The following is a 15,481-nucleotide window of genomic DNA, read 5'->3' on the forward strand; positions in this document are numbered from 1 at the left end:
CAGAAACTCATGACAAAGCTGAAGGGCGACGCTCTTCTGGACAACGCTCAGGGCAAGACCCTGGCCCTCACGTCCACCATGGCTTCTCAACGGGATCTGAGGCGGTGGCTCCTAAGCCGGCAATCGGTGGAGGTTGCCCAAGAGCTCGAAGACGTGGAGACCATGCCAATGTTTGTCTTCGTGGCGACAACGGCAGACATACCGACGTTGCGACACTACAACTGGGACGTCGTAGTTTTTTGCGACCTGCCTTTCGGAGTCTACTGCGATGGCTTGCTGGAAAAAGCAAACCGTACGGTCGCCTTGGCTACAGAGCCCCACTGGAAGAAATGGAAGGAAGCCTTGGACTTGCACGACGACTTGGACAGGCTTGTTCTGCGCGTGAACCAGTCATAAAGTAAGCGGTTCTCAAGAAAAAAGAAGTTCACATTGTCTAAGCTGTGTGTCGCATCTTTAATTTTATTTTATTTAGTTATTTTTTTAAATGCGCTTGCCACCATGCCATCTGTTCACCCAGCCGATGAATATTCAGTCCTTCGCCATTTGCTTTTATTATTCATCTCGCAGTGCACTGTGACACGCATATTTAGGCAGAAGCCAAGATATCTGAATTTGGACTTTGAAAAAAGATGTTTGAGATAATATCGGTCTACTCTTGATTCACGAAGGCAGGATACCATTTATTTGAAATATAACAATTGGATCGTGTAATTTTCCGGACACGAGAAAATAAACGAATTGGGTATCTCAAAAGCAGCCCGTGCCGTATTGTTGCAGTGGACAAAGGTCGCAACAACTGCATCACTTATTTCCGAGTACCCTGTACATTCAGTTGTCATCACATGATTGATCACACTCGGAGAGAACCGAAGCTGCTCCCTCCCTCTTCGAGCCACGCTTAACATAGAGCTGCAAAGCGCTTTAGTATCGTGACGAGGTGGCCGAGAGGTTAAGGCGATGGACTGCTAATCCATTGGGCTCTGCCCGCGTGGGTTCGAATCCCATCCTCGTCGTAATTTTTTTTCCTCCGTGTGTCGCCATTTTTTTTTTTTTTTTTGCTAGCACTTGCAGAGGTCAGAACGGAAGTTGTATGCGACAACGAATTGGTCATTGGTATTTTTTTTTTTGGAAGGTTGGGTGAACATTCGAAGTTTCCAATGCGAATAGAGTACCACGCGCAAATTTACGCATTCGTCCACGAAAAGGTATTATTCGGTATTTTCGAATATTCGAAACTAACAAAATAATTCGCAGCAACTAAATCCTACACTGGTTACTGTTCTCCCTCTGCTAAACAAGTATGCAAAATAATCAGAATTGGGACAATGACAAAAATTTTTCGAAGCAATGCAGGAACAAAATTAGTAATGCAAGCTTTAATGCGCTTGTCCCGCGTCTACCCTTTTCTTTCATGCCGCGTCTTTTTCTCTTGTCTTCTTTTTTCTTCTTTTTTTTTGTTGAGATTTTTCATCATATTCTTTTACGGCGCAGAAGTCCCTCAGAAGCATTTTTTTTTTCTCTTCAGCAACTTTCGACCTTTTTTGGCAACCATTTATTTATCGTTTTCGGAACGCTAGTCATACAGCAGCCATGTGAAGGTTGTTTGCAAGCAAGCAAGGTGAGAGGCTATTCATGCAGCTTTTAATGCGAAAGCATTATATGCCCCATGAAGCGGAAAATCCGGCGTCCGGCGGTACCAAAACCGATGGTACCGATGGTACCAATGGTACCAAAACCCACGTGACCAAGTGATGATGTCACGCTTCCCATGTCGATGAAAATCGACCTGGCCCACACCCAAAAATTGACTTTGCCCAATTCGAAAATTCAGTTGACCCACGTTAAAAACCGACCTTGCCCACTCTCAAAATTGACTTAGCCCAGCCCCAAAATTTGGGCAGCCCACCCCAAAATTGACTTTGCCCAATTCGAAAATTGAGTTGACCCACGTTCAAAACGGACCTGGCCCACTCTCAAAATTGACTCGGCCCACCCCCAAATTTGACTTTGCCCCATTCTAAAATTGAGTTGGCCCAACCCAAAATTTAGGTGGCCCACTCCCAAAATTGACTTCGAACAATTAAAAAATTGAGTTGACCCACGTTCAAAACCGACCTGACCCACTACCAAAATTGACTTGGGCCACCACCGTCCCCCAAAATTGACTTCGCCCAATTCGCAAATTAAGTTGACCCACGATCAAAACGGACCTGGCCCACTTTCAAAATTGACTCGGCCCATCCCCAAATTTGACTTTGCCCCATTCGAAAAGTGAGTTGACCCACCCCCAAAATTTGGATGGCCCACCCCCAAAATTGACTTTGCGCAATTCGAAAATTGAGTTGACCCACGTTCAAAACTGACCTGACCCACTTACACAATTGATTTGGCCCACCACCAAAGTTTGGGTGGCCCACCCTGAAAATTGACTGCCAAATTCGAGCACATGACCAAGTGATCACGTCATATGACATAGTCACGTGACCAAGTGATGACGTCATGTGACAATGTCACGTGACATTGACGTCGACATAGTATGAACGTCGATTCAGTAAACCAAAAGAACAGGCTGGCTTCATGAAGGGATATTCTACGATGGATCATATCCATTTCATCAATCAGGTAATCGAGAAATCTGCAGCGTACAATCAACCTCTCTATATGGCTTTCATTGATTATGAAAAGGCATTTGATTCAGTAGAAATACCAGCAGTCATACAGGATTTGCGTAATCAGGGAGTACAGAAGGCATACGTGAATATCTTGGTAAATGTCTACAAAGATTACACAGTTACCTTGGTTCTCCACAAGAAAAGTAGAAAGTTACCTATCAAGAAAGGGGTCAGGCAAAGAGACACAATCTCTCCAATGCTATTCACTGCATGCTTAGAAGAAGTATTCAATCTCTTAGACTGGGAAGGCTTAGGAGTGAGGTTCAACGGCGAATATCTCAGCAACATTCGGTTTGCAGATGATATTGTCCTATTCAGCAACAATAGGGACGAATTACAACAAATTATTGAGGACCTTAACCGAGAAATTGTAAGAGTGGGATTGAAGTCTGAATATGCAGAAGGCAAAGATTATGTTCAATAGCCTGGCAAGGGAACAAAAATTCAGAATCTGAATAGAATTCAATACAAGAATACAGCCTCTAGAGCTTGTAAAAGAGTGCGCTTATCTAGGTCAATTACTCAAAGGGGACCCTGATCATGAGAAGGAAATTAACAGAAGAATAAAATTAGGTTGGAGTGCATACGGCAGGCATTACCAAATCCTGACTGGGAGCTTACCACTGTCGTTGAAAAGAAAAGTGCACAATCATTGCATTCTACCGGTGCTAACATATGGGGCAGAAACTTGGAGGTCAACAAAGAAGCTCGAGAACAAGGACCGCAGAAAGAGCGATGGAACGAACAATGCTAGGCCTAACGTTAAGAGACAGGAAGAGAGCGGTGTGGATCAGAGAGCAAACGGGGATAGCCGATATTCTAGTTGACATTAAGCGGAAGAAATGGAGCTGGGCAGGCCATGTAATGCGCAGGATGAATAACCAGTGCACCATTAGAGTTAGAGAATGAAATCCAATAGAAGGGAAGCGCACTCGAGGACGGCAAAAAAACTAGGTGGGGTGAAGTTAGCAAATTTGCAGGCGCAAGTTGGAATCAGGTAGAGCAAGACAGGTGTAATTGGAGATGGCAGGGAGAGGCGTTCGTCCTGCAGTAGACATAAATATAGGCTGATGATGACGACTGATGATGATGTTCGACATGCCCAGAATGCTTTCGCATTCAATGCATATAAGGAGACATAACTGCTTCTGTAACTTTTTTTAATAACAATTCGTGATCTTGTGTTTAAAAACAATCATTTGTCCCTGATGGTTAGCTTTCTGATTTGTACTAGTCAGTACAGGCGTGATAATTAATTATACAGAAATAAATATTTCTGCTGTAAATATATACGTCTACATGCGACTATTTGATATTCCATACGTGTAAGAAAAACCTGATATTCGCCCACTCCTATTCGAAACCACTTGCCAGATGCCAGCACTGGGTATAAATAACGTAAACTGTTAATCATATCTTAAATACGAATGAAGATACGGTCAAAAAATGTCCTGCAGATGCAGGTAGAAGATACAAGCGCATTAACTGCCTCCGATGCAATTACGCCTTGCTGTCTTCTGGGTACTTCGATACATTCTTTCAAATCCCATTGTATAGTTATACTGTTGACAAGTCAGTACTTTTAAGGGCAGCACTTAGAACCTGCTTGCAAATTTGTTTACTACTTAACTTCGTACTCCATTGCGTTTGACTTTTCTTCTGTGTTTCCTCCACGTTACGCTTGGGTTATTTAATCTGGCAATATATTTGATTGTTACAAATATAAACGAAAACATCGCAATTCTCCAGCAAATCATAGGCAGCGCAAGTTTCTTATGCTTTGCTTGGATAAAATGTACGGCTGGCTGCTTCGGTAGTGTATTTTCCGGTAAAAGTATTCAGTAACTTCGGATCCAGGGTACAAAAGATGCGGTTGCCGATAAACATCTGACGTGTCCACTTCAACTCAGACAGAGGGTAGCAGAAAATTAACTTGATAATCATCTCAAATGAGCGAGCCTACGATACTGTTCCAGCTTTGCCAGGAGCTGGTGTGTTGAAGTGCACGGCATCAGACATTCTCATTATTTTTTTCGTTTCGATTCCTTTTCGTGTTCTATTCTGGCCCGTGTCATTATTTAAAATTTTTATGACCTGCACATGGCGTATCGTATAGGCACTATTATCCTGTCTGTCTAAACATACTTTGGTGCTGAACGTAGTCACAGTGTGGTTTTAACGCGATAGGCGTAAAGGGCCCCGTGTCGCAGAAAGTCCAGCGTCGGCGTCGGCGTCGGTGTCGGTATCGGCGTCTGGCGGAAATAATCATGCCGAACCCCACCACCCCGAACCACCCCGACCACACAGACCCTTCGCGTAGCGCAAGGCGTGAGTTGAACAAAAACTGAATTTCTCAAAGTAAAATCCATCAGAAAAATCGTAAAGTACGACTTAAACACAACCTACAGACGCAATAGCATCGGATTGTAATTTGAATATACGAGAACAAAAAAGCCTGATAAGCAGCCAGGGATCTTTGAATGCTACCGCGTTCAACTCTTAAAGGCGAAGCTTAAGCGTCCTCCAGTTCTGATGGTGTTTCGCTGTACTTTGGTTCTAGGCAACATTGAGGGGAATGTTGAAAACCGAGCCTTTCTAAATTTTGATCGGGCCCCATGTCGCAGAAAATACGGTGTCGGCGTCGGCGTCAACGGCGTCCAATAACGCTATCGCATTCCACTCTTACAAACGAAGCTTAAGCGTACTCCAAGTTTTTCTTCTCCAGTTTCTCCAACCCACCTGCAGCATCTCTAGGAAGTTTTATCTGCACCTGACTACGTCCTGGAGACTCTTGAAATTATCTGAGCAATAACATCTCCACTGGTTCAGATGCCTCTCGTAATGGCCACATTGCAAAGCGAGTCCAATGAAAGAAGTACGTTTTATGGCTAAAGTTGAGAAACTGCCTCTGTGAATATCAAGTGTAAGGGAGTCATTTTGATAATTACTGACCGTTATGCGCTTTCAATAGAACGTTAGTGTACTCGCAGGTTCCTCGATGGACTGCACACGACCCCTTCAGGTCTTACGACAGTCTTCTGATCACTCAAGCACATTCATCAGTTCGCCGAAGAAAAGAGGTTGGCCTATAGTTGGAAGGTCATGCTGACTGTTCGGTGCGTTGTTTGGTTCTCTTCTCGATAGATACTTGAAAAACAATGCATTTAACTGCGCACTGCACAGTGCACTAAGCTGGGAAAAAAATAAACTCATAGTGATCATTGTTTCGGATTACTCTCCGAGTTGAGTGCAGAACGTTTAATATAAGTGTATATATAGCGTGAAAAGAGTTATGAGACCATCATAGCTTTTGCAGCAGCGGTCGCACATGTAATTGAGTTATTGCACTTCTATAGCTGCGTCTCGGGGGTTTTCATGTGCTCTTGATATTATGATACTAAGCTTCCAGATTCCTATTCGCCCTCAGCGGAGCTTTAGGGGTCGGGAAAATGTTGGACGAGGGGTTGTCGTCCTTGGCCAGTGAAATTAGACCATGCATCAAAGACTCTAGGAGCTTGATTAGTAAAATGGCACTGGCCTGATAATTTGCAATATTTGCAGTCTACCCGAGCAACTAAAGAGCGCAGAAGAGTATATTGTACAGCAGTAAGGAAATTGTCTGTGCCTCTGGTTTCGACATCTGACATCGAAGCTGAGGGATCGCGGGCTTGTTGATCAGTATATCTAGAAAGCTGTAGTAGCTAAAGCTTTTCGAGGGTACAACAAGCACAAAGAGCTCCAGCGAGATAGCGGGTGGCCGATAGCGGTCACATTCTTAAATAGCGTTGTAAGCATATAAACTACCACAAAGTATTAAAGCGTTGCAACACATCTGGCAAATTACTTTATAGGAAAAGAAACATTTGTTGATGTTTAATTGCTCAAGGAGAGGGGAACTGGTTCACGGTCAATGCATTAAAAAATTGAAGTTCGCCTACAGTCACACGGCTCCTGAAATGTAGCTTTCTTACCATGGGTTGTTATTCTTCGGGGCCATCCCGAAGAGAGGGCATCAACCAAGGGCCCACAGACGTCTTCGTATGTAAAGACGCAAAAATAGACAGAAGTAAAGAGATACTGTATTTAAGTGATTCGAGTAATCACCAATAAGAAAGGTTTCCGGCGGCTTCACCCTTTCTGTACCATGTAGCAGAATGATTTAATATGAGCAAACAGCCGTCCTAATAACTTGGTGCGACGTGCCGCAGCGCTGCCTTGTTGTCATTTTATTATTTATTAAAAGCGGCGCTGAGAGGAGGTATTGATAACTCCCTCACTTGCGTGAAACATAAATTAAGGCAAAAACACAAAAGTGGGCTTCTTCTCACAAGGACCCACGATGCGGAGAAGCAGGCCTTCCAACATGTCCACTATATACGTGCAGACACCGTTTCTTAATGCCCGCGTTACAGGACGAAGCCTGTAAATAAAATAAAGAACTATGGTGAAAGGCTTAAGATATATCGAAAATTTGGAAACAGAATGAATCAAAATACGTCGAGCGTTTTAGAACATCAAATACCGTACTCATTGTTTTTCTTTTCTTCTGCCAACAACCGCGCTCGTCGCTCGCCGCACCGTCTCTTATCTCCACACGGCTCTGACCTTTATGAGCCGTGCATTCGCGGCTCAGTTCCTGTTGAAGCGATAGACCGCACGTACCTTCGCCCGCAGCGGCGTATGCTTGCTGCCAGCGTTTTGACAGTCGTTGTCTGCAGTCATTCAGTGTGATCTCTTCATGTTTGTTTGTGCGCGCTCACACCACGCTTGTTCATTCAGTTAGTAATAGTCGGGTCACATTTTCCAACGCACGCTACACATGTAATGCTGCCCGGATCGGCAGTGCAGCGCTACAGGTGTGTCCCTTCGCACGCGCGCTGCCCACGGGAAGCGCTTCTCATCAACACCACCGTTTCACACGCGCCTTCTCGTGGTCATCGAGTCTCTCTTCATGTCGGTCTACTTACGCCGCAGCACACCTGCTTACTTAATCAGCTGATGTGTACTACAATTCATATTGTTACCAAAGCCGCTCACCTTACTTCGTATGACATTGCTGTGTTGCTATCGCATTCATTGCTTCGCCCTTAGGGCGAAACTGTGACATTTTTTGTTGTTTGTCGTCGTCGTCGTCGTTGTTATTTTCGTGCTTTCGTACAAAATCGTCACGAAGGGCGAGTGTACTACGTGTTTCTCGAAGCAAATGTTTTCGTCTATTTCGTCTGCAGCGAGACGAAATAGTAAGCTATTCTCAAATTTACTCATGCCACTTAGCTTTGCTTCCAGCAAGAAATTACCAGGCGTCATTCGCCAGTGTTATATAACAGCTACCATTCATTCCGTTTAAACACTTTAAGGCTGTAGCACAATGATCGTTACCTTTGTGGTGACATTGGCAACCAAAAGTGCGCCAACCTGCTCTTTCTAGAAACTCTAGAGGCTGACTCCATTTCATTTCATTTTCATTTCATTTCCCATCTTACAGTACAGATGGAGGGGTTGTAGAAAAAAGCTGCGCCAGGACAGCTTGACGCGTCTACAAACTTAATGTTCAGCAGGGGGGCAGTACTGGAACTTGTACAATTTTAAAACATAAATAAGTACACCAAGGAATCACCAAAGAATACACAAAATAGCAATATGTACACGCGAACCTAAGCTATCTTATTTAAATACATACTATGAAGTTCCTTCGCACGAACAGAAAAACAAATCAAAATTAATGACAGCATAGCCATTGAGAAGAGACGGAAGAGCATAGTGAAGGCGTTCTTTTACAAGATTAAGTCGAGGTGTCGGTACTATCCATTCCTCGCCATTCCTTTTTGGATAGCCTAATACCTTTTTCCTTAGTTCTGCTAATTTCCTGAGGTTGGTTATATTAGTTCTAATTTCCGATTTAAAGATGACACTAAGGCGATATTTATAAAGGTTATGTACTTTAATCACTCTAGAGTGACTAAATAAAGCTGCGCTCGAATGTCTGTATGACGAATTATACACATGTGGAAGATACCTTTTTTGGATTAAGTGAATACGCTCAAGGTTAGTAAACGTTCTGCAAGTATTTCTACATAATCCCACACGAATTAACGAATGCTTGGTCCGACCAGTTGCACCAGTAAATTGTTATTACGTAAACAAGCAGACAACACGTCCAGCTTCGTGCTTGTAAGCAAACAGGCATAGTATACAGGCTAATTTAGCGGGCGACTTTGTTACACTGCTCCTCTTCGCAGTTTGCCGCTTTGAACAATATTATTTGCCAAGTACACAAGAAAAGCAGAAAATTACCTATCAAGAAAGGGGGCACGGAAGGAGATACTATCTCTCCATTGCTATTCACTGCATGCTTAGAAGAAGTATTCAAAGGTATTAGACTGGGAAGGCTGAGGTGTGAGAATCAACTGCGAATATCTCAACAACCTTCGGTTTGCAGATGACATTGTCCTGTTCAGCAACGCTGGAGATGAATTGCAACAAATGATTGAGGACCTTAACTGAGGAAGTGTAAGAGTGGGGTTGAAGATTAATATGCAGAAGACAAACGTAATGTTCAACAGCCTGGCAAGAGAACAAGAATATAGGATCGCCAATCAGCCTCTGGAGTCCGTACAAGAGTGCGTTTATCTAGGTCAGTTACTCACAGGGGACCCTGATCATGCGAATGAAATTTACAGAAGAATAAAAATGGGTTTGAGTGCATACGGCAGGCATTACCAAATCCTTACTGGGAGCTTACCACTGCCGTTGAAAAGAAAAGTGTACAATCATTGTATTCTACCGGTGCTAACGTATGGGGCAGAAACTTCGAGGTTAACAAAGAGGGAGGAGGAGGAGAAGAGGAAGAGAAGGCAGGGATGTTAACCAGAAATGCGTCTGGTTGGCTACCCTACTCTGGGGGACGGGAAAGAGGGAATAGAAAGATGAGGTAGAGAGAGGAGGGGGGGGAGGAAGCAGCTCGAGAACAAGTTAAGGACCTCACAAAGAGCGATGGAACGAAAAAAAAATGTTAGGCGTAACGTTAAGAGACAGGGAGATAGCGCTGTGGATCAGAGAACAAACGAGGATAGCTGATATTCTAATTTACATTAAGAGGGAAAAATGGAGCTGGGCAGGCCATGTAATGCGTAGGGTCGATAACCGGTGGACCATTAGGGCTACAGAATGGATACCAAGAGAAGGGAAGAGCAGTCGAGGACGGCAGAAAACCAGGTGGGATGATGAAATGAGTTAATTTGGAAGCTCAAGTTGGGAATCAGCTAGCGCAAGACACGGGTAATTGGAGATCACTGGGAGAGGCCCTCGTCCTGCAGTGGACATAAAAATATGACGATGATGATGATGGTGGTGGTGATGATTATTTGCCAAGCAACTTTTGTAATCTCGGTCATGCGTGGTAATCTCGCCTTTGTAGGTAATGTATGCCATTAGAATCACTTTTTTTCTGTCTCTCTCTCTTTCTCTTTTTACTGCATTTATTCTTACTACAGCGTCTCCGCATCATCATGATTACATGCCCTGCAGCTTGTCTATATAATGTAAGTTCATCATCATCATCATCATCATCATCATCATCATCATCATCATCATCATATTTGTACCATCATCACCAGCCTTACTGTAACTTAGGGGGACCTAAAATGAATCTTATAATGCATATATATGCTTCCCAGGTACCACGAACGACTCGTGTTCGAGAAAGAAGAATCACACTCGTGTCACGTGATTTACAAATGACAATGAATGTTTTAGCATGCTAGATTACCTGCTATTCCCGCGTGCACGTGCTCTCGTTCCTGTCTTCTTCTTGTGCTTTGCTTCCCTTTACTCCCCATCAATCTAAAGCAAGTAAACTGGTTCAGTCCTGGTTAGCTTTTTTTTTTCCTTTTCTTTCCCATATCTCACTCTTGTATATCTTGTCTATAGCATGAAAATATCTGTTGGACAAGGGCAACTTCGCTTGAGCTTTAACGCTGACAAAGTCGTACTTACGCCAACCGCGCGTATTCTGCAAGGTATACTGAAGTCTGCGGAAGCTTATTCATTCCTTACAGCTGCTTGACTGAGAGAGCAGCGCACAACTCATTTGATTGTGACAAAATTATGAACAAAACCTTCACCGCCGAGCTCACGTGTGCGAATGTCGTAAGACAACTGCTGAGCTTCTTCAAAAGCAAACTGAACTTGCGACAGATTCTAAGCGCGCATACAGAAGTTATTTGCATGTGCCAAGCGCATTCACTGTGATCCTCACTCCCTCTTATATTTCTTCCCCTTACCCACCATAGAGTAATCAACCAGGCGTGAACCTGGTTAACCCCTCTGCGTTTTTTTTTTTTTTGTAGTATATGTGTAGCTGTAGTTTTGGGTATCGTAAAAATTGCTTCGGCACCGGCGCACTTCGGCAAGTCTATATATGTACAAGGAACGTCCTATATAGTTTGCTACCCGAGACAAGCCTCAGCCGTCGTAAAAAAAGAAACAAAGGAGGCGAAGGATGAGTTAACTGACGACGGCGCTGATATAGGTCCGAGATGAATTCGCGCAGTCAAAGTTCTATTGGTTCCCTCGGACGGCCGCTAGGCCCTTCGCGTCGATGTCGAACGACGCTTTCCTGCATGCGAGATCGCGAGTTCGCATACACAAGAGGGCGCCATTCGCAGACGCCCACGACTCAATCTAATTAAGGGGCGCCCGGTGCGTGAAAAATCTGTAGCGACGCGCCGCGACGAAGACATGCTCGCGGAGCGAGGCACACAGGAACGAGCCGCCGAGCACGCATTCCGTCTCTGACATGCACGTCATAGGACGATCTGTTGTTTCTTTATATGCGTTAACAGAGGCCTGCTTGCGTGCGACGTGTTTGCAGAAAGGAGGGGGAGGAGAGAGGGGAAGGAGGGAATACATAGGTTGCAGCATCAGCTTTTGAATTTGCAGAGGCCTCTCGCGCATTTGCAGTCTAAACACAAACGTCTCCGCTGACAAGATGTCAAAGACTTGCGACTTTGCACTGGCACTGATGCTTTGTGGAGCTTCCTCTTTTCTTTTTTTTTATTTCGTCTTTAAAGTGTGTTGTACGACCTGTTGAGACGTCACAACTGCTTTTCTGACCCCCAAGCTCCTACCTTTAAAACAAACTCCCATCTTCTGACGCCACTGAACATAGAAGAGTCTCGCGCCCTGTGCAGCATGAACGTAAACGTTTTGAATAGCTCTTGTCGTGGCGTATATGTAGCCAAGTGTCTCCGAGGTGTACAACCATGAAGTTCCGTCGCCTGTCTGTTTACTCTTACACAACGACGCCTTGCGCCCTGTTGGGCGGTGTGTTAGTGAGGAGCGCATCTATCATTCATCCCATCGGCAAGTACAAAGCCTACAGCCGCAAGCTCAAGGACGAAGTAAAATTACCGTAAAATAAGGCACGCATACACGGTTTACTATAGTACGAGGCAATACGAGAACTTCATTCATCCTTCCGACGTCGTTGCTATACGGTGGAACAAAGTGAGCCGTTGTAAGGTAAACTTCAATGGCTCGGTGGTGTAATAACAACTCTTGTACGCCGAACACACTGGGTCTGATGTTTCCGTCCGCCTCTCCTTTCTGTTTCGCTGTCCTCAAGCAAACCCGCTCATCTCCAGCTTCACGATCACCGTTAGGAAAAGGAAAATGGCTGATCCAACTTACATCTCGTAGCTGAAACATCGCGAAAGAACGGGACAAGGCAAGAAGTCAGACGGCGTTTGTACTTCTTCCAACGTGCTTGTTGGAATCTACGTTAAACGAAGCTTTGTTGAAGCGTTTTAATGAAATGCTATGCAAAGAAGCACATGACTCGTGCAAAGTCTTTTTTTCAACTACGAACAAGGAGCTGTTCACGTTCTTCTTCCATAGCATACGTTACAAGCCGAACGCGTGAACCACACAACTATCGTGGATCATTTGCGCTTTGTAATTTCGCGAGTTTTGTGCGACACACAGACTCTGACAGTTGTGGCGTCTGCGTACATAGTTTGGAGAGAGAGAGAGAGAAAACATTATTTCGATGGGGCATGGAGAGGCGTGGATCCCCGTTGAGGGTGGAGCCTTCAGTGCATGGCCCTAGCGGCGGTCATATTTTGGACGCTTGGACAAGGAGTATACGTTGTGAGCATCGCAAGGAAGAAGTTGTTCTTGAAAAGACGGTATTGTCTGCTTTGACATCCTACTGCAGTCACAGTAAATAATTTAGGAGCCAGAGAAATGGCTGAAATTTGGTGATTCTTTTTCTTTTTTTACTACGAAGGAATGTCAAGGAAAGATTTTGCTTTGCACGTAAGTTGGATTCCGCCGTTTCAGGTGAATTATTTGTATTGGCGTCCGTTATTCGCACATCAAATAATCTAATCTAATTAGTAGAGTAACCACCTTTTTAGTTAATTACTTTGGAGAAATGTTGTTACAGTGCAGTAGTCACAGAACAATGAAGTCGTCCCCATTGACCAGTAATACCAAGACCAGCTGTAGTTTCCACTTTCAAGAAAACCCTTCCTTAAGCTGTGATACATCGCATCTTTTGATCGAGGGAACTGCGTGTAACTTTTTCTGTTTGCCCTTCAATTAATTCTGATGGTCCAGCCCCGAAACGCCTCAACATTCCGCTTATGCAATCACATGGCTCACGTCCCATTGCTTCCTTAACTATATCACCTTCAGCAGCCTGAATACTGTTTGTCTCAAAACAACATTCTATAATAAATAAATATAATTTTAGGCTGTCAATCTGGTCGCTTTCGCACCTTTTCTTTCTTCTCACATTGTTTTCAACTTCTTCCTTTCTTTTTTCTCAAAATGCTGATCAACACCAGCATGTTACCTTCACTGCATACATTGTCATACTGCAGTGAAGCCGACAAAATGTATCCAGGGCACTCCGCGCAGTATACAGGAAGGGAAGGGCACAATACAATACTGCACGTTTGTTTAACACGAACAAAAGAGCAAATTTACGATTATGCTCTTCTCGCGTGTATAAACGAGTTAATTTATTATGTAACGGATTTGTCTTTACAAAACATTTTCTCACTTCTTCCGCCGTCGCCGCTAGAGAAGAAATCTCGATTGCACTGCTTCGAGAACAACGCAAGCAATAAATGGGAAGGTATAACACACCTTGACGCCGGTCACAGTATGGTATGCAGCAGGAGTGAGGCGTTATTACGCATGCGCATGAGCACGAGAGCTGGAGTCAAGTGAACGCACGTGCCTACGCACCGTTTTAGTGACGGTCAATATTGTGAGTCACGTTACGGTTTTCTTCAGGAAAATGTGACGCACTCCGATGATGTTAGCAACCTGCAAAGTTTCTTCTGTTCAAGACAGTTCTTTTCTAGTGTATAAGCAAGACGCAAAAGGTGGGAGCGAAAGTACGCAACAGGTAGGGTGGGAGCACACTATAGTTACCACAGGTAATGACAGGGTTGTGATTGTCGCAGAAGAACACGACTGAGCTCAAACTCCAAGTGTGGTATAACAGAACTCCTTTTTCTTTGAGCTTGTTTGACACATATCTTTATATATTTTGTTCCCGTCGTTTGTGCCACACTGACGGATTCAGCACGTCAGGTGTCTCTGTTCGTCTCTGTACCTGTAGGTGTCTCTGTACCTGACCGTTCGTCTCTGTACTACCTGGAGAACATTACACATGAGAACGCCTTAACACTCTTGAGGCAGCAGTGAGACAGAGGCTCGATGTCGTCTTGTCAGACAAGAGCTACCAGAGATGGCGAATGACAGCTCTGTCGTGCATATTTCTCCAGCTTATCTAAAATCCAGTCGGGTTGCGCTCTAACTTCGTAGGTTGGTTGGCAACATTAACGCGGCTCTCGCACTCTTGCGTAAGATGAGTTGCGTTTGTCCTCACTCTCTGCTTGTGTCCTTAAAAGCCTATGGTTTGCTCTTGAGTGTCGTTTGTCGTCGCCCACTGCATAACAGTGTAAATAGGTGTACCTGCGCTGCAGTCTGTACTATATAGTTGGAAAACATTTTTATGATAGCTCAATCGCGCCCGGTTCACATGAAAAACAGCCCTAGCGATTAACATCGTGAAAGCGATGCTCGGAAGTGGCACTACTTTTGCGCTGGGGTTATCTCATGGCTTGACCTGGCCCCCGCGCCTGCCGTACATCTCATGCAGCCACGATGGCGGGGCCTGCGATAATGGTCCCCGCCATAATGCGGCACGGTCTCCGCACCCATTCAGTGAGGATTCACAGCTTCCAAAACTAGGACTACGGTAGCATGCCCCCCCCCCCCCCCCCAAAAAAAAAAAAAAAAAAAAAAAAAACACCCTGAGACACCCTCTGCAGGCTTGCGCGACGCATACTGCACGCTTAAGCACACCGAAATTCCTGCTCTACATATGAGCGACCGCGTTATGCTCATAACAGCAGAAAGACGGCGCTGCGCCGCGCCTATGAACTTTGAAACACAGCCTATATGGAAAGTATAAGCACTGTGACCGCAAGGGCGCAGCCAACTCCTCTGAGAACAAACAACGCCTTGCTCGTTAGAGACCGCCGCCTCCGTAGAAGCGATTAGGGCGCGCTCCGCGCTCATATGGCACGCGCGGGTTCGGCTGCCTACGTGGTCTGAGGTAAGCACGTATACGTTCATGCGAACGTGCAATAGATTCAGCCGGGGAGCGAGGGCGAGCGGACGCGCAATTTCAGCTGAGACGACGGCGAGTCGAGGGTGTATATACTACACGTGTATACTATATGTGTGCACGCTTGGCCGGCGCCAAAGCGTGACTGCACCGCGGCGCC

At 44.8% G+C, this 15,481-nt stretch overlaps 1 non-coding gene across 1 annotated transcript; it reads left to right on the forward strand.

The window, feature by feature from the left end:
* The first annotated feature begins 931 nt into the window (after positions 1-931).
* Positions 932-1,013, forward strand: Trnas-gcu (transfer RNA serine (anticodon GCU)). The gene has a single exon. It is a non-coding gene; the product is annotated as a tRNA-Ser (tRNA).
* Positions 1,014-15,481: the final 14,468 nt, after the last annotated feature.

The sequence above is a fragment of the Dermacentor silvarum genome, chromosome 2, assembly GCF_013339745.2.
Source record: "Dermacentor silvarum isolate Dsil-2018 chromosome 2, BIME_Dsil_1.4, whole genome shotgun sequence".
In the NCBI taxonomy this organism is placed as follows: domain Eukaryota; kingdom Metazoa; phylum Arthropoda; class Arachnida; order Ixodida; family Ixodidae; genus Dermacentor; species Dermacentor silvarum.